Source organism: Galeopterus variegatus, unplaced genomic scaffold (assembly GCF_000696425.1).
Source record: "Galeopterus variegatus unplaced genomic scaffold, G_variegatus-3.0.2 Scaffold202, whole genome shotgun sequence".
NCBI lineage: Eukaryota > Metazoa > Chordata > Mammalia > Dermoptera > Cynocephalidae > Galeopterus > Galeopterus variegatus.
Genome location: NW_007726313.1, coordinates 585,572 through 609,075, shown reverse-complemented (window position 1 = coordinate 609,075; position 23,504 = coordinate 585,572). Strand labels below are relative to the sequence as shown.

The following is a 23,504-nucleotide window of genomic DNA, read 5'->3' as shown; positions in this document are numbered from 1 at the left end:
GACACTAGACTTAACATTATTTAGAAATCCATCGATTCTCTGGAGAGAAAAACAACATTTAGAATTATTATAGGATCATTTTCAGATTTATTTTTACTTAACATTGAAATCTGTCAAAGATCATGACTGTCTCTGAATGCAAATCCAAAATAGCCTCTTGTAATCAATAAATGAATCCAGAATGTAAAAATACTAAATAATAGAAAAAGTTAATTTCTTGCCATGACAGGTTCAGGAAACTAGGCCTGAGCCCATCTGACCATAGCATTCCTTTGGTTGCAGATTATTGATGAAATCATTAGGCCAGTGAGGTCTGAGGGTTAATTTACTGGATAAAATGGAAAGAAAGTTTCCCTGTCTTAAGAGAAAGTCAGAAGAGACAGCCATTGTATGTAGTCGATCACAGTGTGAGGCCGAGTACTATTACAACCACCTTGTGACAAGACTGAAATGAAGTCAACGCAAAAAGGATGAAAATGCCAAGTATATCTGAGCCAGTCGGACCAATCTCTGATGAAACCAGGCCTTACTGCTACCTTAATGCTACCCCACTTAGGAACATTTTCAGCTTTAGGTCTGTCTCTGTTGGTTAGAGCGCGGTGTTGATAATACCCAGGTCAATCAAGGGTTCAGATCTGCTTATGTGCCAGCCGCAAAAAGGAAAAAAAAATGACATGTTAATATTTTAAGCTTCTAGTGGGCCAGTTTTCTCACCTGTTTCTATTTTTTCTGATCATGGTTATTTATATTCACATGTACCAACTTTTTATTTTTAATTTTTATTGTAAACCACCACAGATTACAGAATAAGTTGAGCCATAAATAAACTAACAAAGTTTTTAAAAAAAGAATTAATTTTTAAAAAGTGAAACATTCTCAGAAGGCCCACAGAACAAAAACAAGCAAGGAAAATTGAAAAAACGATTGAAGTTATTTTACGAAGCAGAAACTTTTTATTACAGAAAGAGATGTTCTGTTCATTTTCCAAATAAATGGAACTTGTTGTATTTTTATATAATCAACCAGAAGAAACAGGAATTGGTTTTATATAATTTTTAATGATCTAAATAGAATTCAAATTGCAAAATAACAGAATTGATAGTCTAAGAATTACTGCAAAGTACATCACGTTATGCAGCTCATTTTACTTTTTTCTGACTCAGGCCATTTCACTTCACTAATCTAATTAATTTGTACTAAAATATGTCACCCTTGTTGCATTAAATTTTACATTAAAATTGTTTGACTGCTTGCCAAAGGATATTTTTCTCTAGAATTGGGTTTATGGAATAAATGCACATTGCCTGTTATACACTTTTTCCATTTTGATGGGCATTTGCTTTGTTTTTATAACTATCCATAGCATGGAGAACATAGTGCATTTAACAACTGAAAGTATATATTAAATATTTAATGAGAATACTAAAAACACAAGTTAAGAATATATATGAAATATGTGTGTGTATGTGTGTGTGTGTGTGTGTATATACATATGAATTTAAAGTAAGCCTAATGAAAAAGCAATCAACCCTGCTTGATTTCATCTCTCCTTCTTTATGATATAAATCTAAATTGTATTTCCATAGAAGATAAACCTTAAGAGCAAGACAAACTGTCATCCAAATAGGCAGAAAATGCGTATTAATCTTTGTAAGTAAGGGCTAGTAATTATGGTTTCTTTAAAAAAAATTAATTGAGAAAATATTTTGATGCTTTTTTGGCATGTTAATGGCTTGCAAATCACAGAATGATTGAGTTGATTTTAGAAATGACAGGAAAGCAGATTGAAGAAGGAATAGAAAAAAACCTCCCTGCCCTACTGAAAGTACAAACTCCCACCATTAGAGCTCCTTCATTACATACTACTTTCATCACTGAGACTCTTGGGATGATCCCTTATATTTTTAGTTCACTTAGTATTATGAAAGCAAGTTTTGGTAAGGAAGGAGGCAGTAGGGAGGAACTGAACAGCAAAATGGAACCACCATAAACTTTGCCTATTTCCTTGTTTAGCCCAGGCCAGCTGAGAGGTGTGCACACCTGGGTCAGTCTAAGTCATCCCCATGTGCTGAAGATTTAACAACCAGGAATGCTCTAGAGCTTCTGGGCAACCTTACTAACCTGTCACTCCTCTATTTGTAGGGCTAGTTATCTGGTTGTATAAAATCATTTGTAAATCAGAATTCATGAATTTGGAAACATGCCAACTATAAATATAATATTAAAGATAAAAACTTTTTAAATCCACAACCCTTTTCAAAATGTATCTAGAAATGATTTTCATTAAATGACAATCGCATATTTGCATATGTACCTTTGTTACTTGATAGCTCTCCTTAACAAAAATTGCCATATATTATATAGAACTACAAAAGGAACTCAGAGATTTGTTGCTGTTTATCAAGCAATCAAACACCTATTTATGGGCACTTCTGATCCATGGACATTCTCACCCCCATTTTCTATTACCAGGATGTTCACTGGTAACTTCATGTATGAGGAGTTGGCAGGAGATATGTGGGAGCTGGTGAGTACAGCCATAGCTGTGAGGGACTGGAAGTCTGAAAGTGAGCAAATCACACACACACCCATGTAAAGTCTTCTGAGCAGGCAGAAAAGCAAATGTCTCTTTAAGCAGGTTATTTTTAAACTAAATGACTTGAACAAAGCAACTGATGCAAGATTCTAGGAGCCTCGGAGTCCAAGGCTTCCAGACCTTGGACCAAAATCTTTAAATCAGATTTCTTATGGAAATAACAAGAATGCAACAGAAGCTATTTCCCATATGCCTTTACATCCCAAGCAGAATTCTCTCACTCACATTTCCTGAAGGACCCACAGACCTCTCCAGCCTCAGAAGTAGTTACTGTGAATTAGTTTGTGGTTTGTGAATTGTGGATAACTTTCTAATTATTATAGTATTTACATATAACAGTGGTTCAACCTGTTTCTTTTCTTTTTTGCTCCCATTTTCTGTGTTGGATTCATTGCAATAGTTATCCACTACTTAATAAAATAAAGAAGATTTCAAACAGGTAATAACTTCAAAACTCCAGCAGAGTAGAGATTGTAACTGGCTGTAAATTCCTATATATGGATGTAGTGCTAGGCAACCACGCCAGTTGTCAGGCTCTTTTACCTGCCAGTAATCCTGCACTGACTGGGCTGATTGTCGAGCTAAGTCTGGGTCTGGAGCCCACAGACCCCTCAAGCCCATTCACAGCCTGGGTCACAAACCCTTCAAACACCAGACCAGGTCACCAGACCCCTCACATACCAGGCTGGGTCACCAGACCCATTCATGCAGGTCTATGAGCTAGGTAATTGGCCAAAAAGGTCCTTGGAGCCATAGGTTGGAAAGCATGGCTGTGCAGGGCAGACACTAGAGGCAGACGCCCACCCACCTGCTTCACTAAAACTCCTCTCTCTCTAGAACACAAGAATAGCAACAAAAACTAAAAGGATACATTAGCGCGCATGCGCACTATCTCCACACACACAATTTGTTTATAATGGATGTGCTAAACCACACCCAACCGAACCCAAGGCGAGGGCCCTGACCAAACTGTTCTATCTTCCCAACAAGGGATATCCATAAGAACTAGCAATTTCAATCATTCTTTTTAGCACATATACTCTTATGGAGGGATAAATGATGAGAAAAATATGTTACATAGGAATGGTAAGATGGAAGAGTCAATGTGTACTTGTCTTGCAGTTCCTTCTAATCTCGATAGGGATCTTAGCCAGAGAACAGCCATCTTTGGGATAACTAAGGCCAAGCAGAAAATTTCAGTTAGCCATTAACTTGGGAAGTTAATTCCTGAAATTAGTAGAGGAAATAAGAAACTCACTGTATGGCTGAAAGTGCCCTGAGATGAAATCATGATACAAAAGGATCCTTCTCAAAGGTTTATTTCTGTTTACCTCCCATTACACCCTCTTATGTTGATTTACTTTAGATGTTGTACACCTACAATTAAGGATTAAAACTAAGTTTTCTTGTTTGTCTTACCTCCCTAAATCAACTGGAAACAGAGGAAATACAAGGGAAGACAAAGCACCCTAGCTGATTATTAACTCACCTTCTTGCTTAAGGGAGAAATGCATCCACATTAGTTAGAGGTCCAAGTCAGGTATTTTTATGTTCCAGTGATGTTTAACTGAGGTTATTGTCTTTGACCTCTCCACAGGAGATAAGGACTCCAACCTCAAAGTAACATCAAGGGCTTGAAGCTGACCAGTCCACCAACTGCAGATTCCATGACCCCAAAGCACCAAGTCCATCATGAGATCATGACATCTGACTCAGACCCTCTACTGATTCTATGACCAGCCTTCAGAACAAAACCCTTACCTCACTTTCCTGCCTCTTCCCCTTTATAAACCCCAGAACAGGCATCAGAAGGCAGGATGATTTCAGCTTGGTCATCCGCCAGATGCTGGCTATCTGAATAAACCTTCCAGTCCTTGCTAGAACTTTTGGAATTTGAAGTCATTTGTTTAGTGCGAGAGGGCAGGACAAACGTGCCTGCCTATAACAATCTGGTCCGAAATCCCTAATAATGACTTTAAAAGCCTTAAAGAAAAATACAGGAATATTGACAGCTTTCCAAAATGTTGCCCTCAGAGTCCACGCCATTGAGAGTTTATTCCCCAGTCCCACACAGCTATAATCACAGAATGCTACAGAAGACAGGACTGGTTTCTGAGTCCTGGAAGAGTATTCCAGCACAGTATACATAGTCACCTCATTTATGAAATGGAGATAATAAAAGTACTTACTTTTACATACTTTAATGGGATAATGCATGTATAGCAGCAGTGTCTAGAAGAGTGAATGCTCAGTAAATGTTACTTCTGTCCTCTACACTCCTTCTGCAGTGCCTGAACTATCACTGACCAGGGAAGACTACATATTAAGAGACACAATCTCTCGTGTAGATGGGATTTGTAAATGTTGCCATATTTTAGGATCAAATGTGCCTAGATAAAAACTGGATCCCTGCAAGCCCACCATATTATAGCCCTCACTTAATTGCAGTTGTCACTGTGGGGCTTTCTGCTTCTGTTCCTACTGAACATGTTTTCTCGGGTGAAAGTGGAGCACTGTTTATTTCCTAGGACTAACATTTTTCCTACCTCTTATCAATTATTTCTCCAAAATGGCAATGTAATTTTGCCCTTCTCTCCACATCCTTAAATGACGGCTACCATCTTACTCCAAACAAATAGATCACTTGAACTTTGACTGGGTAATGTTGCTTTTAAGAACCTCCTATCTGGATCACCAATTGGGTTTCATAGTTATCAAGGATGATAACATTTCTCCAGAAATATTATAATTTTAGCAACAACATTTAGCAAAATATAACATTAAAATATTAAAAATTTTCTCCTGAATATACAGTATTGAAATTTATGAAATGCCAAGCTATGCCCAACTTAAATTTATGTTCCAAAAAGTCATGTGTAAACCAGTTATTTGGTACTCAAAATGCATTTTCCCATAAAATGGCTTACATTGATTTAATGATTCTATCTATCACAAATAGCCTCAGTAATCCATGACAGACATAAGACATTGTCCCAAATAACTAATTTTCACAATAAGCCTCTACTTATGTAACTCAGATTTTCACAGGCCTCATCAGCCTGCAAGTCTAAATTCATTCATTTAAATTCATTCATTTCACACATATGCATTGCCTGCTACCAAATGCCGGGCACTACTCTGGATACTTCTGATACAGTCACAAGACAAAGTTCTTGGCCTCATGTTTAGAGACTAGTGGGGGAAAGAGACAAACAGATAAGCATTTTATAACCTCAGGTATAAATAAGTGCTAAGAAAAATAAAAAGCAGGAATAGGGAAGGAGAATGATGGGGTGTAATTTTTTTTGTGTGTGTGTGTGACTGGTAAGGGGATCGCAACTATTGGCTTGGTGTTGCCCGCACCGCGCTCAGCCAGTGAGCACACCAGCCATCCCTATATAGGATCCAAACCTGCGGCGGGAGCGCCACTGCGCTCCCAGTGCCGCACTCTCCCGAGTGAGCCACAGGGTCGGCCCATGGGGTGTAATTTTAGGGAGGGTCTTTTGAGGAGGTGACATTTGAGCAGAGACCTAAATAAGGTGGGGGTGTGAGCAATGCAAATACCTGGGGAAGAAGCATTCCATATCAGAGAGAACTGTGGTGCCAAGGCCCTTGGCTGGACTGGACTGGACCTTGTAGTTTCAAGGAAACAGAAGAAGGCCCCACATTTAGAGAGTCATAAAGAAGAGACCTGCTCACTGATGCTTTGCAAGTCCTGGAGATAACTTTGGATTTTATTTTGAACATGTTGAGAAGTCAATGGGGAGATGAAAGTGAAAGAGGGACATTTCTAAAGAACCTTTAAAGGGCATTTTTAAAAGTGGATGTGAGGGGAAAATAAACAGCAAGGGCGCAAAGGAGGAGGCATGGAGATCAGTGAAGAGGCTATTTCTGCAGTTCATGTAGAGATGATGGAGGCTTGGATTAGATTGGAAGTGGAGGACATGGTCAGAAGTGACCAGATGAATGAACAAGGCTGTCTCAAAGGGAACAAGGCAAATTCATCAAATCGGGCTACTTCCCCCCTCAGCATGCGTTCTCTGTCATCTCTCAGTCCTCAGAAGAGGCCCCTGACAGTTTTGATCCCCAAGTGTGCCAGACATTTTGATTTAAAACCAACTGAAATTATAAACCATTTCTACAGAGAAATCAAACTTGGTTCCAATGGAGCATGCCAGGAACACATGTCAGCCTCTCAGAGGTGAAAACTACCAAGAGCTTTTGCTACCAATGAGCTAACTTTATCTGCACACAAGAAAGCAATTGTCCACGTCTATTCATTCTGGATTTGTGTTCTGGGAAATCCCTGGTCAAATTCCCCTTTATGAGTCTAAAGCCCCCTGATATCACCATACATTTAGTAATTTTCTACTTTGCCAGAAAAAAAGATAAAAATAATAGATTATGGTGGTTAACTATTATACTCAAGATAGTTTCACCAACAGATGTGTGCAATGTTCTCAGAAAGATTTACTTTAGTGCAATGTTAAAGAAAAATGTATCAGATGAAATTAAACATGCAAGGAAGACTTTATTCAAGACTATTTCAATAGGAGAAAGAGATTGAACTCAGCTGTGCTGAAACAAAAGGTGGGAGAGTTTTTAAGCACTGGAGTAAGCTAGTGGAAAAGTACCAGAGGACATTAGCACAGAGGTGGGTCAAGGTGATTAGGCCATCTATATCTGCTACTTGGCACTTATTGAAGTTAAGCTTCTATCCTCCCACAGAGACTGTGAGATAGGTGCTCTATCTTTCCTAATTATTACATTTCAAAGCGATGTTTCTCAGATCCTTTAGAAAGACATTCCTGGGCAACACTCCCTTACTCCCACTCCCCCCCCTCTCTCAGTCCTCTTTCTCCAAAGCACAGGATAAATCTGTTCCCTTTTCTGCCTAAAGTTCAGACCCATCAAAGAAGAAAACCGTTATTACTTTTGGTTCTTTCTCTGAATTTTCATTAACTTAATTCATATCACAAGAAGAAAGACTGAAGTCTGTCAACACACCTGGAAAGACTTTTGTCACAGGCCATTGTCTTCTATTTTAGTCCCACTCAGTATTTTGAAGAGTATCATTTACCAGTCATTGTGTGCTCTGCAGGCCCAAAAGATTTTGTCCCAGTCTATTGTATGTTCTCCAGGCCCTTTGAGTCTCCCACTTGGTCAATCACTCTCTTGCGATTCCCCTCCCTCCCCAGTACATTAAAATAAAATTGGTTATGCCTTTTCTTCATATTTATTGAATCACGACAGTTGATTATTTTAGTGAAACTTCAGGAGTGAAAAGGAAGTTTTTTCTTGGCCCCTACACTGTCGTGGTCAGCAAAAACATTAGTACTCAATGATTACAAGGTTTGTGTGAGAAATCTTTTTGCAAAAGTTTTCCAGCTTGCTTTTCATTGCTGCTAATTCTCCTTAAATGAAGTGACAGAGTTCTAATTTGCTGTCAGCACATAACTGTTATCTGCTCTAGAAAAAGTTATTAAAGGCCCTGAACATTGGAGCGACACCACTGACCTACGGATAAATAGAGCTGTGTCCACCTCACAAAAGGCTAGGAGGTCCAGAATGGCTCAGATGTATGAAATTTTAAAAGATTTCACAAGCAGGGACTGAAAAACCCTTGTTCTTTGGGGTACTAAAATTTCTGCCTTACTGTTTTTTGCTTATTTACTTTCTTTTGTTCTGTTTTTAAAGTATTAAAAATCAAAGGTTTAGTCTAGACAAGGGAGTCATCCCTGATTTGGGCAAGGAACTAAAAGAATCATTTCTTAGAACTTGACCCCAGGAACAACACTGCCTCCTGAGGAAATAGGGGTTCTCAATTCAGGCTTCTCTATACAAGGTTGCTGTCATATAAATCAAATATTTATAAATCAGGAGCTGCCTACCTGGTGTCAAGAGTAAGAGATACATTTGGCTTTCCCATATCTGCGGGTTGTGGATTCAACCACAGACTGAAAATATTTGGGGAAAAAAAATGGTAAAATATAAAAATACATCAATAAAAAATATATAAATTTTAAAATATACTATAACAGCTATTTACATAGCATTTCCATTGTATTAGGTATTATAAGTAATCTAGACATGATTTAAGGTATACAAGAGAATGTGCATAGTTTATATACAAATACTATACCATTTTATGTCAGGGACGTGAGCATCTGTTGATTTTGGTATCCACAGGGGTCCTGGGACCAACGCCCTGTAAATATCGAGGGACAACTGTAGTTCTTAATTTTGTGTCAGTTTTTTAAAAATATGAATATTTGTAAAACACTTTGAAATAACATGACTATAGAGACAGAGAATAGATTAGCAGTGTTCAGGAATTAGGAATGGAGAGAGAGGGGAGGTGTGGTTAAAAGGGTAGCATAAAAGATTCCTGAGGTGATGGTACAGTTAAGTATCTTGATTGTGACAGTGGTTACACAAAGCTCCACATATGATAAAATTTTACAGTGTTATACAGACACATGTACACATACACACGGGCATGCTTGTATAACTGGTAAAATCTGAATAACCTTCATGGTTTGTATCAATGTGAGTGTCCTGGGTTTGACATTGTACTATAATTACGCAATGTGTTAACATTGGGGAGGATGAGTGAAGGGTGCACAGGACTTTCCTGTATATTTCTTTGCAACTTCCTGTGAATTTATCATTATCTCACAATAAAAAGTTAAGAAAAATGATATGGACAAACTGAAGTGCTTCCAGAGGGTGACCAAAATGGTAAGGAACTGGAGACATTTGTTTAGTCTTAAAAAAGAAAGCAGGAAGAAGAGGCTCAAAGGCCTTATAACTGCCAAAAGACTGTTATGTAGAAGTGACATTAAATTTATCCTGGAGAGCTCCAAATTTTAGAACTAAAAATGAAGTATAGAAGTTCAAGAGAGGCAGATTTTAGCTCAATGAAAGAGAAGGTTTTCTAACAATTACAGCTTTCTGAAATGAAAATCGAGCATTAAGACATAGTAAATTAACTTTCCCTGAATATGTTCAAATAAACGTGGATGAATTTTTGGAGTAATTTCAGAACAGGATAGAGAGATGGATTCTCTAAAGTGTTTTGCCAAAAAATATCCCCACAACTACCTTCTCCTCTGGCTGTAAGCATTAGTATATACAGACTCTACCCACCGTATACTGACCATCACAAACTCCAGTTACCAAAAAAAAAAAAAAATCAGAATAACTGTAATGGACCAAATGTCACATTCCTGCATTATCCAGAGAATTCTCAAAGGAAGACACATTTATGTTAATGTGAATGAAAAATATTTAGCAAAGTATTTTCTAAAAGAGAGCTGTTCACTCAAAACAGGAAGCATGATGGAATTTAGAAAAAGAAATAATATTGTACTGCTGCAACATACAATTGCTAACATGTACAATTTGAACCACATTTTCAAAATCTAAATATATTCACTTAAAAAAAATTACCGAAGGTGTTGGAAAGCCATTTTCTATCTCAAAATATAGTATGCCCAAGGTTTTTTTTTCATTATTTGTTTTAAATTGCAGATGCAATGTGTCAAATGTATAGTATAATCACAGAATGTTTAAGACAGAATGGACCATCAGATCCATCTAGTTGAACTGAAGGGCAAGTTACCTAACTCCAGCCAGAATTCCCAGGCCAGTTCTTTTCCAACAATACATTGTTCGATCTGAGTTAAATACCCCCTATAGCAGTTACGCTGCAGAAAGCATAGAGAAAGACAGATCACACTTCTGTCAATAGACAGAGAGCTATAAGTATGAAATCAGACAAGGAACATGCATTGATGGTCTGATCAGCCATCCCTGAATATTGTCTCTGAAGGTACAATGATTGAAAAATGTACATCTTTTTAGTTCATTTGGGTTTTTGTTTTAGTGTTTAAAGAACACATAAAGATCAAAATGAGGAAGTGTTTCCCCTTTATGCTCTGGCATGAGGGTCACCCTTGGACAGGAAAAGCCCACATATAATTATTTGAATGAGAAAAAGAATCACCTAATCCAGATGTCAATGATGCTGTGGCGAATGAGCAAAAAAGGCAAGCAGTCAGCAACTCAGTGCTGAGAAGAGGGGCAAAAATTAGAGGAGCCACAAGTCACACATGAGTTCTGAGCAAGCGGGCTTCTAATCTGAGGGAGCACTAGCAATAGACTGTTTTGTAGCATCAGCAAGAACTGTCATTGCAAGTGAAATGAATAGGCTTAAGTGTTGATTTCTTTAATCTTCCCTAGAAATATATAAATTGCTTGATACAGCATTCATATAAATTATATTCTAATAACTGTTTAGATCAGCCATATAATCATCTAATGCCCACAAGGGATGGGGGAAAGTCACTTTAATACATCTACCAATTAATTCATTTCTTCAATTTTTTAAATTTGTTTTTTTCATTGTACATGTTTATGGGGTACAGTTTATTGTTTTTTATGTGCATATATTGTATAATAATCTAATCTGAATAGTTAGTATGTCTATTACCTAAACATTTACCATGCCTTTTGGTTATAAAATTCAAGATCCTCTTTTATGACTATCTTGAAATATACAATACAAAATTATTAGCTATTGTCACCCTAGTAAAACAAAACTTATTCTTCCTGTCTAACTAACTATAAATTTGTATCAGTCTACCAACCTTTCCCTTCTCTCCCCTCCCCCCATCCCACCTCTGGTAACCACTATTCTACTCTCTATTTCTCTCTTTTTTTTCTTTTTAATTTATTTTTCTTAATTGACCCATGATAATCATATATATTTATGGAGTACAATATAATATTTGAATACATTCATACTGTGTGCAATGATCATATCAGGATGCTTGGTATATCCATCACCTCAAACATTTGTCACTTCTTTGTGTGGGGAACATTCAACATCATCTTGACTAGCTATTCAAAGATACACCATATACTTCGTTGTTAACTGTAGTCTTCCTAGATTGCTATAGAACACTAGATCTTATTCTTCCTATTTCTCTACAATTTTGTATCCATTGACCACACTTGCCGCATTTCTCTTCCCCACTTCCTTTACCAAGCTCTGGTAACCACTATTCTACTCTTTATTTCTATGAGATCAGCATCTTTACATTACACTTATGAGTGACAGTGTGATATTTCTCTTTCTGTGCCTGGCTTATTTCACTTATAATTTTCTCCAAGCTCATCCATGTTGCTGCAAATGTCAGAATTTTATGCTTTTTTATGGCTGAGTAATATTCCACTTGTATATATACCATATTTTCTTCATCTAATCATCTGTGGAAGGACATTTAGATTGATTCCAACTCTTGGCTATTGTGAATAGAGCTGCAATAAATATGGGAGTGCAGGTGTCCCTTTGATTTGTTGTTATCCATTCCTCTGGGTATACCCAGAAGTGGGACTGCTGGATCAAAAGGTAGTTCTGTCTTCAGTTGTTTGAGAAATCACCATAGTGTTTTCCTTAGCAGCTGTACTAATTTAAATTCCCACCAACAATATATGAGTTCCCTTTTCTCCAAATCCTTGCCAGCATTTATTTCCTGTCCTTTTGATAATAGTTGATCTAACTGGTATGAGATGATATCTCAATGTGGTTTAGATTTGCATTCTTCTGATGATTAGTGATGAGCATTTTTTCATATGCCTGTGGGCCATATGGATATCTTCTTTTGAAAAATGTCTATTCAGTTCCTTTGCCAATTTTTTAATCAGATTTTTCATTTTCTTAAGATTGAGTTACTTGAGTTCTTTGTAAATTCTAGATATTAATCCCTTGTTGGATGCATAGTTTGCAAATATTTTTTCCCATTCTTCAGGTTGTCTTTTTGCTCTGTTGATTGCTTGCTTCACAGTGAAGAAGCTGTTTAGTCTGATATAATCCCATTTGTTAATATTTGCTTTTGTTCCCTGTGCTGCTGAAGTATTATTCATAAAGTCTTTACCCATATCTATGGCCTGAAGTGTTTCCCCTTTGTTTTCTCCTAGAAGTTTTTTAGTTTGGAGTCTTACATTTAAGTCTTTAATCCATTTTGTGTTGATTTGGGTATATGGTGAGAGATAGGGGTCTAGTTTCATTCTTCTGCGTATGGATCTCCAATTTTCCCAGCACCATTTATTGAAGAGACTGTCCATTCCCCAACATATGTTCTGGGCTCCTTTGTCAAAAATCAGTTGACTGTTGGTACATGGACTTATTTCTGAATTCTCTATTCTATTCCATTGGTCTACATGTCTGTTTTTGTGCCAGTACCATGCTGTTTCAATAACTACCATTTTGTCAAATATTTTGAAGTTAGGGAGTGTAATACCCCCACTTTGTTCATTTTGCTCAAGATTGCTTTTGCTATTTGGAGTCTCTTGTTGTTCCATATAAATTTTTTATTTGTATTTTCTATTTCTGTGAAGTGTGTCATTGGTAGTTTGGTGGGGATTGCACTGAATTTGTACATCACTTTGGGTAGTATAGTCATTTTGACAATATTGATTCTTTCAATCCATGAGCATGGGATGTCTTTCCTTGTTTTTGTGTCTTCTTTAATTTCTTTAATCAGTGTTTTATAGGTTTCATTGTGGAGATCTTTCATCTTCTTGGTTAAATTTATTCCTAGGTATTTTGTTGTTGTTGTTGTTGTTGTTGCTGTTTTAAATGGGATAGCATTCTTGATTTCTTATTCTGCTAGTTCATTGTTGGTATATAGAAATGCTCCTGATTTTTGTATGTTGATTTTGTATCCTGCAACTTTAACAAATTTGCTTATCAGGTCTAGGAGTTTTCTGGTAGAGCCCTTAGGATTCTCTCTCTATAAAATCACATCGTATGCAAACATGGACAACTTGACTTCCTCCTTTCCAATGTGGATGCCCTTTACTTCTTTCTCTTGCCCAATTGCTCAGGCTAGGACTTCCAGTACTATATTGAATAGAGTGGTGAGAGTGGGCATCCTCCTCTTGTTCCAGTTCTTAGGAGGAAAGCTTTCCACTTTTCCCATTCAGTAGGATGTTAGCTGTGGGTTTGTCATATGTAGGCGTTATTGTATTAGTATACTTTCCTTCCATACCTAATTTGTTGAGAGTCTTTATCATGAGGGGATATAGAATTTTATCAAGTGCATTTTCTACATATATCAAGATGGTCATTTTATTTTCTTTCATTCTGTTCATGTGATATACTATATTTAGTGATTTGTTTGACATGTGTTGAACTATCCTTGCATCCCTGGGATAAATCCTTCTTGATCATGGTATACAATTTTTTTGACGTGCTGTTGGATTTGGTGTGCTAGTATTTCATTAAGGATTTTTGCATTTGTGTTCATTAGGAATATTGGCCTGTAGTTCTGTTTTTGTTGTGTCCTTGTCTGTTTTGGTATCAGGATGATGCTTGCCTCATAATATGAGCTTGGAAGAATTCTATCTGGTTCAATTCTTTGAAATAGTTTAAGAAGTGCTGGTATTAGTTCTTCTTTAAATGTTCGGTAGAATTCAGCAGTAAAACCTTCTGGTCATAGGCTTTTCTTTGTTGGGAGACCTTTTATCACTGATTCTCTTTTGTTATTTGTTATTGGTCTATTTAGGTTTTCTATTTCTTCTTGGCTCAGTCTTGGTGGGGCATAAGTGTCCAGGAATTTAATCCATTCTTCCAGATTTTTGTATTTATTAGCATATAGTTGTTATAATAGTCTTGGATGATTCTTTGTATTTTGGTGCTATCTGTTGTAATGTCTTCATTTGCATTTCTGATTTTATTTATTTTGGTCTTTTCTGTTTTTTGTTTTTGTTTTTGTTTTTTTTGGCGGGGGGTTAGTCTGGCTAATGGTTTGTCAATTTTGTTTATCTTTTCAAAGAACAAATTTTTTGTTTAATTGATTTTTTGTATTGTATTTTTAGTCTCAATTTTATTTACTTCTGCTCTGATTTTCATTTTTTCTTGTCTTCTACTTATTTTGGGATTAGTTTGTTCTTGCTTTTCATTAACTGTTTGTCTGTATTCTCTTGTATCATAGTGAGTTTCCTTAAGATTATTAGTTTGAATTTCTTTTCTGGCAAGTCAGAAATTGTCAACTCTCTATCACAAAGAATAAGTTACTAGGAAATTATTTTGTGTTTTTTGGTGGTGTCATGTTACCTTGTTTTTTCATGTTTCCTGTTTCCCTGTGTTGATATCTGTGCATCTGGTGGAAAGTCACATTTTCAGTCTTGTAGAGTGTCTCATATGGGAAAAGACTTTCACCTGCAAATGTTTCCAAGGGTGTCAACTGGGTAGAATGCAATGATTTTGCTCAGGATGTTTGCAGTAGTGTTGAATCTCTGTAGTTTCTTCAGCTGTAATTCACTTTCACTACATCTACGAGTGACTCAGTGACCTGTGCTTGTGAGGTTTGTGGCAGTGGTGGCACAGCTTTGCCAGGGAAGGTATCACTGGCTTGGCTCACAAGCTGGGGGTATATATATATGCACCCTGTGGGTCAGTCATCTCAGGAACTGGCTCACTGGGGATACAGTTGTCAGACTGATTCTTGGGCTAGGGGTGTGGGCGTATGGTGTGTCTGGGTCTCCAAGACTGGTATGCCAGTGGCATTGTGCTGCTTCTCTTACTAGGTTTGGGCCCACCAGGGGCAGTCAGACAAGCTGTTTCTCACTTGGATGCATGTGCGTGTGATGGCTCAAAGACCCAGGAGGCAGCTCTTCCAGGGGCACGATAGCTTAGTGGGATGTGGGTGCACTTGTCTTGGCAAGCTGAGTGCCTGTCTGCCAGTGACCCTTCTGCTGTGCCACTTCCTGATGCCCAGTGCAAGGTTGTGTTTCCCTCTGCAGTTCAGAAGCTGGCCTGCCAAGGGTGGAGCTGCTGAGCTGCTTCTCAGGAAGTGAGTGAGACCTCTAGGCCAGCCTGCAGTGTGAGGGCTTATCCAGCTGCTTCTGGGTAATGGGCAGAGCCACTAGTTGGGCCTGCAGTGAGGAGGCCCTGTCCTGCTGCTTCTCAAACTGTTGGTGAGGACTCTAGGCAGGTTTGCAGTGAAGTGTTCTGTCCAGCTGCTTCTGGGCAGTGGCTGGGGCCAGTAGGCAGACCTGCAGTGAAATGACCTGCCACCTGCTTTTGGGAAGTGGGTGAGGCCACTAGGCAGGCTTGCAGTGAACTGACCTGACAAGCTGCTTCTGGGCAGTGGGCAGAGCTGCTCGGCAGGCCTGCAGTAAAGGGGCCAGTGCAGCCACTTCTGGGACTGTTGGTAATGTCTCTCGCCACTTGGCAGGACTGTTCAGGACAGAACTGCTTGGCCCCTTCTCTGGGAGGGGCAGTTGCGTTTTATTTCCACCAACCTGAGGACATATTTGTTAAGGTAGAGACCCATGAGGTGTCTTCCAGGTTGAGGGGCTCAGGCACACACAACTCAATCAGTTGGTGGGGCCTGGGTTAGGGGGAAGAATGGGGTATGGTCTGCTTAAGCAGGACTAGGTTTGGTTTCCCAGACTGCAGAACTAGAGTCACAGCCTGTGAGCCCAGGCTTCAAACTGCTGGGACCAGGGCATTGTAGCCTCTTGTGTGAGTGCACTGGGATGAAGGCAGAGCCTTAAGGCTGGGAAAGCACCAAGGCTACTGGACCCAGGGCAGGGCACTCTACCTCAGAGACTCTAGTTTCAAGATGGAACCATACTGCATCAGCTTGTGTCCCAAGGGTGGAGGGTGGGGAGTGCACAGTTTGTGATACTGTTCTGGAGTGATGCAGTGTATATATTCTAGGCTGCTCCTCACACTTGGCTCCAGACTTGCCCTGCCAAAGCATCTGTGGGCCTCTGTGATTAGGATGGGGATTGGTGTGGGTCCTCTGCCTGTCTTTTCACCACAAGGAAAAATTCTTCCTGCGCCAATCCCAGTGTCAGAGACATAGTGGCTGAGGCTGTGTGCTTCTCTCTTCTCTAGGCCACCATCCTGGGCTTTCGTGCTCCATGGGGATCTCACCAGTCTCCTGCTGCAGTCCTGCACTCTCACACAGATGCTCCATCAATATTTAGCTGTCTGTTAACTATTCTGGCCCTTTTCTGTGGTAGGAATGTGCCCTGGGCACCTCTAGTGTGCCATTTTGCCCCACCTCTTATCTTTGACATATATTTTCATCATGATTATTATGTACTTTCCTAGACACTGGAGTTACAAATACAAAAAAAATAAAAATGTTTTAATCTCCTAACCAATGTAGGGTTCTTTCTTACAATGTCCCTGAAAGATAGTCTCTGACTAGATTCAGTGACAAGAAACTTAGTAATTTGCCACACATTCAACTCCAATTTTGGACTGATGCAATTGTTTAATAATTCCATTTGATATCAGCTAATTGTTTTGAAGGCAAAACTATCCACCGAAATTATGCAAATAAAAATAAAAACTCTGGTCATATAAAAAATTTCCATTTGAGGTAGAATGAACTGTTTCAAAATATTGAATACAAATAATTTCATATTTATGAAATTGAGAAAATCAAATTTTAAAAATTCATCAAGATTGGCAAGAAAGTCACTATTGATTATTTCATGGAAAAATATAAACATTCATGCCCAAACACCTGTAAATAGATGATACACACACACACAATTTATTTTGAAGTGAAAATCAGATATGATCTCTCAGTCATGCTGCCTTTTTTTCCTCCACTTTCTGCCCAATGCAATGGCTCTATGTGAACTGGGTCCTAACATCTATAATTCCATTGAGGGTTTGGCAGCTCAAGTGACCATGGTAGATCTTTCCTGGGCCCCAGACACTGCCTCTCACCAGCTACAACCTCTGAGGTTCTGCCATCTTGAAGCTTGTGCATTCACAGAGGCTTCAGAAGCCAAGTTTACCAGAAAATATACTATCCTCTCTTTCCTAGTATGGCTCTAGGCCAACCTTTTAAGACCAAGCACACGGCTTATATCCTTCCCCTTCTTGGACAATTGACTATATTTGCTTCCCAGAGCCTTGACTTATTAGTTTTTACTTGAGTAACAAAAACTTGGATTTCAAAAAAAGTTCTGGCTACTTTTGGAAGAAGAAAGGAGAAAATTGTTTTCATTTTTTAAGAATGCACATAGAATTCATAAAACAAGGCATGATTCATATCTCCATAGGTGGTTCTGCATAATACATTTTTAATTCATCTGCTACATTTGTCATGAGATCAAATCGCTCATTCTATAAATTCTTCCAAGCAATTCTAATCATACCTCTTGCCAAGTCTACAGTCAAAGGAGAGAAGCCATGATATTTTAAGATAGCTCTCAGGTCTATTGAAGTCTTCTCCAGTCTAAATACGCTCAGTGCCTTCAAAAGTAACCAGAAGCACCTCACCATTTTTAACACTGAAAACCTCTAAGACTGATAATAAATTCTTTTAAAAAAAAATAGGGAATGATAATAATGCAGAATAGTGGCCGACTTTAAAGCACTTGATTTTGTATCTCAGGAATCAAAACACAATGAGCGGTGACTTCAGATTTGGCCAGCATTAAACCAATACTTCACTTCTTGGCATCTCTTTTCTTATCTCTCCCCTCTTCTTACCAGCTGACAAAACTTTTATTGGCCAGTCTACCCAAAATGCAGATATTAATCCATCACAGCTTCATGTCTCTAGTCATTAACATGATCCAACTAACTCTCTGCTTTTTATCACTCTTTGTGTATTAATAAATCACCATGACTTACATAAAGAAAAAGAGAAAGTGTGAAAGAACCTATGCAAAAGTTTATTCAATGGCAAAACAAAGGATGAATGATCAATTTAGTCAGGGAAAGTTGATGAGAAGTGGGTCAATAAAAGCACCAAGGAAGAGGAAAAACTTGAAATATAACACTGTTAGCTGGCCAGGGATAGAAAAGAGAAGGGCCTTCTCAACAGAGAATTTCAGGCCTTCCCAAGATTGAGGCCAATCAGGTACTGAAGGAGCAGAAATATAAGGAGCCTAGGCTTCTAGAAATCACCGGTTCAAGTCAACTTTCCCATGGTTAGATCAATGATGGGATTTTGCCTTTTTTCTCTGGCCAACCCCTTGTTTTTGTTCAAAGGATGTAAATCTCTGCCTTACTTTTCAATCCTTCTGTTCCCCAAGACATAGGTCTCTATCTTCCCTTTCAAGCATCCCAGGTGATAGAAAACTGTTTCTAGACCTGGGTCTTATTACAGGGCTCCCATCTACCTCCAAGTCAGTCTGCCTAGCCTCCCACCAAATATCTAAATTATTTTCCATACCAAAATGCTGAGATGTTCTCATATTTGGGACTCCTGCACTTGGATATTTTTGGTAACATTTATGAAGATTTTTCCAACTAGTGGTTTCATCTGGTCTTTGGATTCCAATCTTTCCCAATGTGGCCAATATAGCAAAGTCATAATTATAACTCAAGTCGTAAAATGTCTACTTTGCTTGTAAAGAGTAAAACTGACTTGCATGTGATTTTTTTCAATTAAATCAAAAAATAATACTGTAGTATTAGGAGTATAATATACTTAAAGTTATTTACAGTAAAACAAAATGACAACAGAATATAGAATCCATACTGTAAAACAAACAATAAAACAGGATAATGAGATAGATTTATAATGTAACTAAATGTTCAAAATTTGACTTGAAATAGCTGCCCATAATTGCTGTCTATTGAATTTCTCTGAACAAACTATTGACTAATATGCCACCAATAAACATTCTATAACATTAAAAATAATAATAATAATAATACTGCTATAAAAGTTCATTTAAAAAGTCAAACAAGAAGACTTCCAATTCTAGATAGGATAGAGTAGCTTGTGGCAAAGTAAAGTCACCACAAAACAAAAAAAAAGAAAGAAAGAAACTTAAAAAGCCAGATAAAACAATGTTTATAATAATCAGAGATCAGAGGAAGCTATTTTTACTATGGAAGTTAAAATTCCAAAGAAGGGTGAACCTCAGAAAGGTGAGCTGATTATCTGAAGCTACTTTTTTCCATTGGGTATATTTGCTAACTCTGGGCTCAGGCAAGAGACTAGGAATCTGTCAGAGAGTGCTATAGAATTGGGGTGACAAAAATGGAGACTTGAGATGTCTCAAAACATGGCCAATATCCATCTCAGGATGTTTGCCCAATTCTGAAGGTATTTAAGGCTGGAGGCAGAAACCTCTGGGGAAAAAAATGTTGCAATTGTATAAGTGGTGCAATAGTAATAAAGTTAAACAATTAAAAGGAGGCAAAGAAAGAAAAAGAATGTTTCTAAGACTACAGATTAGCATTAAGGACACACCAGTAAAAGGGTTTTCAGTGAATACAGCAGACACTTAGTTCAAAGCCCTATAGAACTATATCCTAGGATCAGGAGTAAAAAAAAAAAAAAGCAGCTACAGCTTTAAAAACATAAAAACATTTAAAAATGTAACTCAGCCTTAGCCCAGCTGAGTCCCCAATGTGATCAATGTGTTCAGCCTCTACTCTCTGCCTAGCAGGAAATAAAGTGAGCACTCTTCTAGTGGAAGACATTATCATCTGCATAAGCCACAGTTTATATAAACAATGTCTGATATTAAATCAAAATTAGTAGGCATGGCAAGAAGCACTACTATAAGAATGAAAAACATGAGAAAAATGGACTCTTTTTCACTCAAGAATAAAAGTAGACTCACAAGTGATTCAAATATTGCTTCAGCAGACAAGGCCTTTAAAAGAACTATGATTAATAGGTTCAAGGAAAAGAGAAAACAATGGAGAAACTATATTAAAATGGAGAATTTCACCACAAATTTGGAATCAATAAATAATCAAATGGAAATTCTGGAATTAAAAACACATCTGATATTTAAAATGCAATAGTTTAACAACGAGTTAGAAATAGTAAAAAACACAATTGGTCACCTAGAAGACAGATCAATTTCTAAACAAAAACATAAAGAGAGAAAAGAATGAAAAATCCAGGAAAGATGGTTAGAGACATATGAGAGGGAAGGAAAAGGTCTCACACTATGTGTAGTTGCCCAGAAGAGGATGGAAACAATTGGGAGAAGAAAGATTTGAAAAGATAATAACCAAGAATTTTCCACAGCTGAAAGACATCAATCCAGAATTAAGAAATCTATTTAACCATAAGAAGGATAAATTGAAAACAAAAACAAAAAACTATACTTTGGCATATAATAGTAAAACTGAAAATCAAACACAAAGTCTATAATGTAACTGACTGCTTTTAAGATTTACTCTCATTTAACATGTAACAACTTTCAGTCAATAATTTTCAACAAAATAGCTTTGGAAAAGTTACACCACATGTCAGAAAAAAATTTTTTAGTATAGCAACTTTTTCCCCAAAAACACTCAAAATTAGTTTCCTAGGAATGTTGTAGTAAACCACAAATGAGTGGCTTAAAACTACAGAAATATATTGTCATAGATCTGGAAACCAGAAGTCCAAAATCAAAATATCAGTAGGTTTCCCTGTGAAACCTGTAGGGAAGAATCTTTCCTTGGTTCTTCTAGCTTTTGATGTTTCCCTAAAATCTTTGGCATTGCTTGGCTTGTAGACACCTCACTCCAGTCTCTGCCACTATCATCACATGGCTGTCTTCTCCCTGTGTTTGTCTCTCTCTCCTCTTCTTATGGGGACATCGGTATTATTGGATTAGGGGCCCACCCTTCTCCAGTATGACCTCATCTTAATTTAACTAATTTTATCCACAAAGGCCCTATTTCCAAATAAGGTCACATTCTGAGGTTCCAGGGTCAGAACTTCAATATATCTTTTTGGAGGACACAATTTAACTCCATAAAACATTTAAATAATTATAATAGGTGATATTTCAACATGATTTCATGCAAAGAAGACACAATCACCAACTTATCCAACATAACAGTTTTTAGTCAGAGAATACCATATGGAACAAATATGAATTGCACACCATGCTTAAATGATCCCAAATACATTGTTTTCCATATGGACATCAGCTGAGAAGGATGCAGAAGTAACATTTTCAACAATTCTTCAGAAGTAGTGCCTTCTGCCATTTTTCAATCTGTTGTATGTACATGCCATGTTTATGTTTTGAAGCTCTCCCATATTTAGCCTTAATTTCCCCTTAAAGGTATTCTGATTAAGCAGAATTTCAATGTTAGCCAACCAAGAGCTCCCCAAAAGTTGAAAAATTGGTGACAAACATGGTGCAGAAAGAATGACTCTGTTCCTTCCCGCTTTCACCAACCACTATCAAGTCTTCTGTTCCTCTTTTATATTCTTCATTTATTACATTTATTTACAACATTTATTTAATTTCAATATTTGGCTTATTACCTTATAAACATGGGGGGGTTTATTCAATTCAAGTTATTTGGGCACCTTAGGTTAATACGAATCACAGCATAACATTTCTTATTAAAATTAATAAAATTTATTTTATTTAATATCTCTTCACCTAATGTCAGAATTTTCAAGAACTAAAGTCATTAAACACATGACAGGTGTAAATTCAAAGGAATAACAATAAGGCTGAAAGAAAACTTCTCAACTGAAATGACAGAAACTAAAGACAAGAAATAGACTTCTTTAAAGTGCTAAAAGAAAATAACTGCCAACCCCTGATTCTATATGAAAATATCCTTCAAAAATAAAGATGAAATAAAGACAATATTCAGATAAATAAAAACTGAGAAAATTTATATCCATCATACCTTCATCAAAAGAAACTATAAAAGGGCATATTCAGGAAGAAGGTAAAGTATCACCAAAATGCTGGAAGAAATGAAGAATATGGGTAAATATTTCTGTAAATATAAGTGAATATTAATTTTACAACAATAGTAATGTCAACTTGGATTGAAAATACATGAATAGTTAAATTGCATAGCAGTAATAGCATAAAACGAGTGAGTAAATGTACCATCGTAGACTCCAATATTATCAGAGAAGAGGTAAAATTAATAATTGGTAATAGACCATAATAAGTCAAAGAAGCATGTTATGATCTTCATGTCATGACCACAAAAAGATAGTGAAAGAATGTATAACTAACCAGTTACCAAAGTAAAAAATTCAAAGTATTAATATATGTACAGGTCCTGCACATAATGTATATTCAATTAATGGTTGTTATTATTAAAATAAATAATAGTAATTTTAACCATAGCCTGTGCCACTTAATAAGGTAGCAATTATATGAACAAAATTACCTCAAACTCACGAGCCTCAGGATAGGTACTCCAGTTCACAGAAGCATGACTAACCATATCACAAAATGCTATTTATAAATCTCACTGTGCACTAGATTTTTTTTCTCATGAGCTATTCAGTCTGATAGGGCCAAGAAGGAAATTCTTAAGAAGGTTTACCATGTTTGCCAAAATGTCCATTCCTCCCAAGAGAGTGTGGAGTGGGGCATGGTGCAGGGGGCAATGATGAAGATAGTGGAGACTCATAAGTTCCTTAGGAAGTCTCACCAACTTAAATGTAAATCCATAGCTCACAAAAATCACAAGTATTTCTTATATTGCTTCATCATCACTCTCAATCACAAACTCTACTCATGGTTAATCAGTAGACTGAGATCAAAAACCACCATGAAACACAGTGGTATCCCAGAGCTTCCTTATAATACAACTCTGTTGAGTTGGCTGCAACTCTATTGCATTGGTGGCATTAAAAAACTAAATGGTACAATGGCATTCAAGTAGCTATTGGATAATGAAATGATGTGGTATAGCCACAAGAAGAGAGTAATTAGTATTTAAGAGTCACAGGCACACCGACCACTCTGGGAAACAGCAGCAGCAGAGACTCCAGTAGAGAGGAGTAGCAGTGCAGCTGGAGCACGATGAGTGGCTATAAAGATAACTCTTGGAGCAAAATCCAGAATATAAAGATAACTCTTGGAGCAAAATCCAGAAGCTAAACTCTATTAAAGATCCATAAACAGCTGATTG

General features: G+C 37.3%; 1 pseudogene; it reads left to right on the top strand.

The window, feature by feature from the left end:
* LOC103584914 overlaps positions 1-23,504 on the top strand; it is a 68,709-nt pseudogene that overhangs the window by 21,769 nt on the left and 23,436 nt on the right.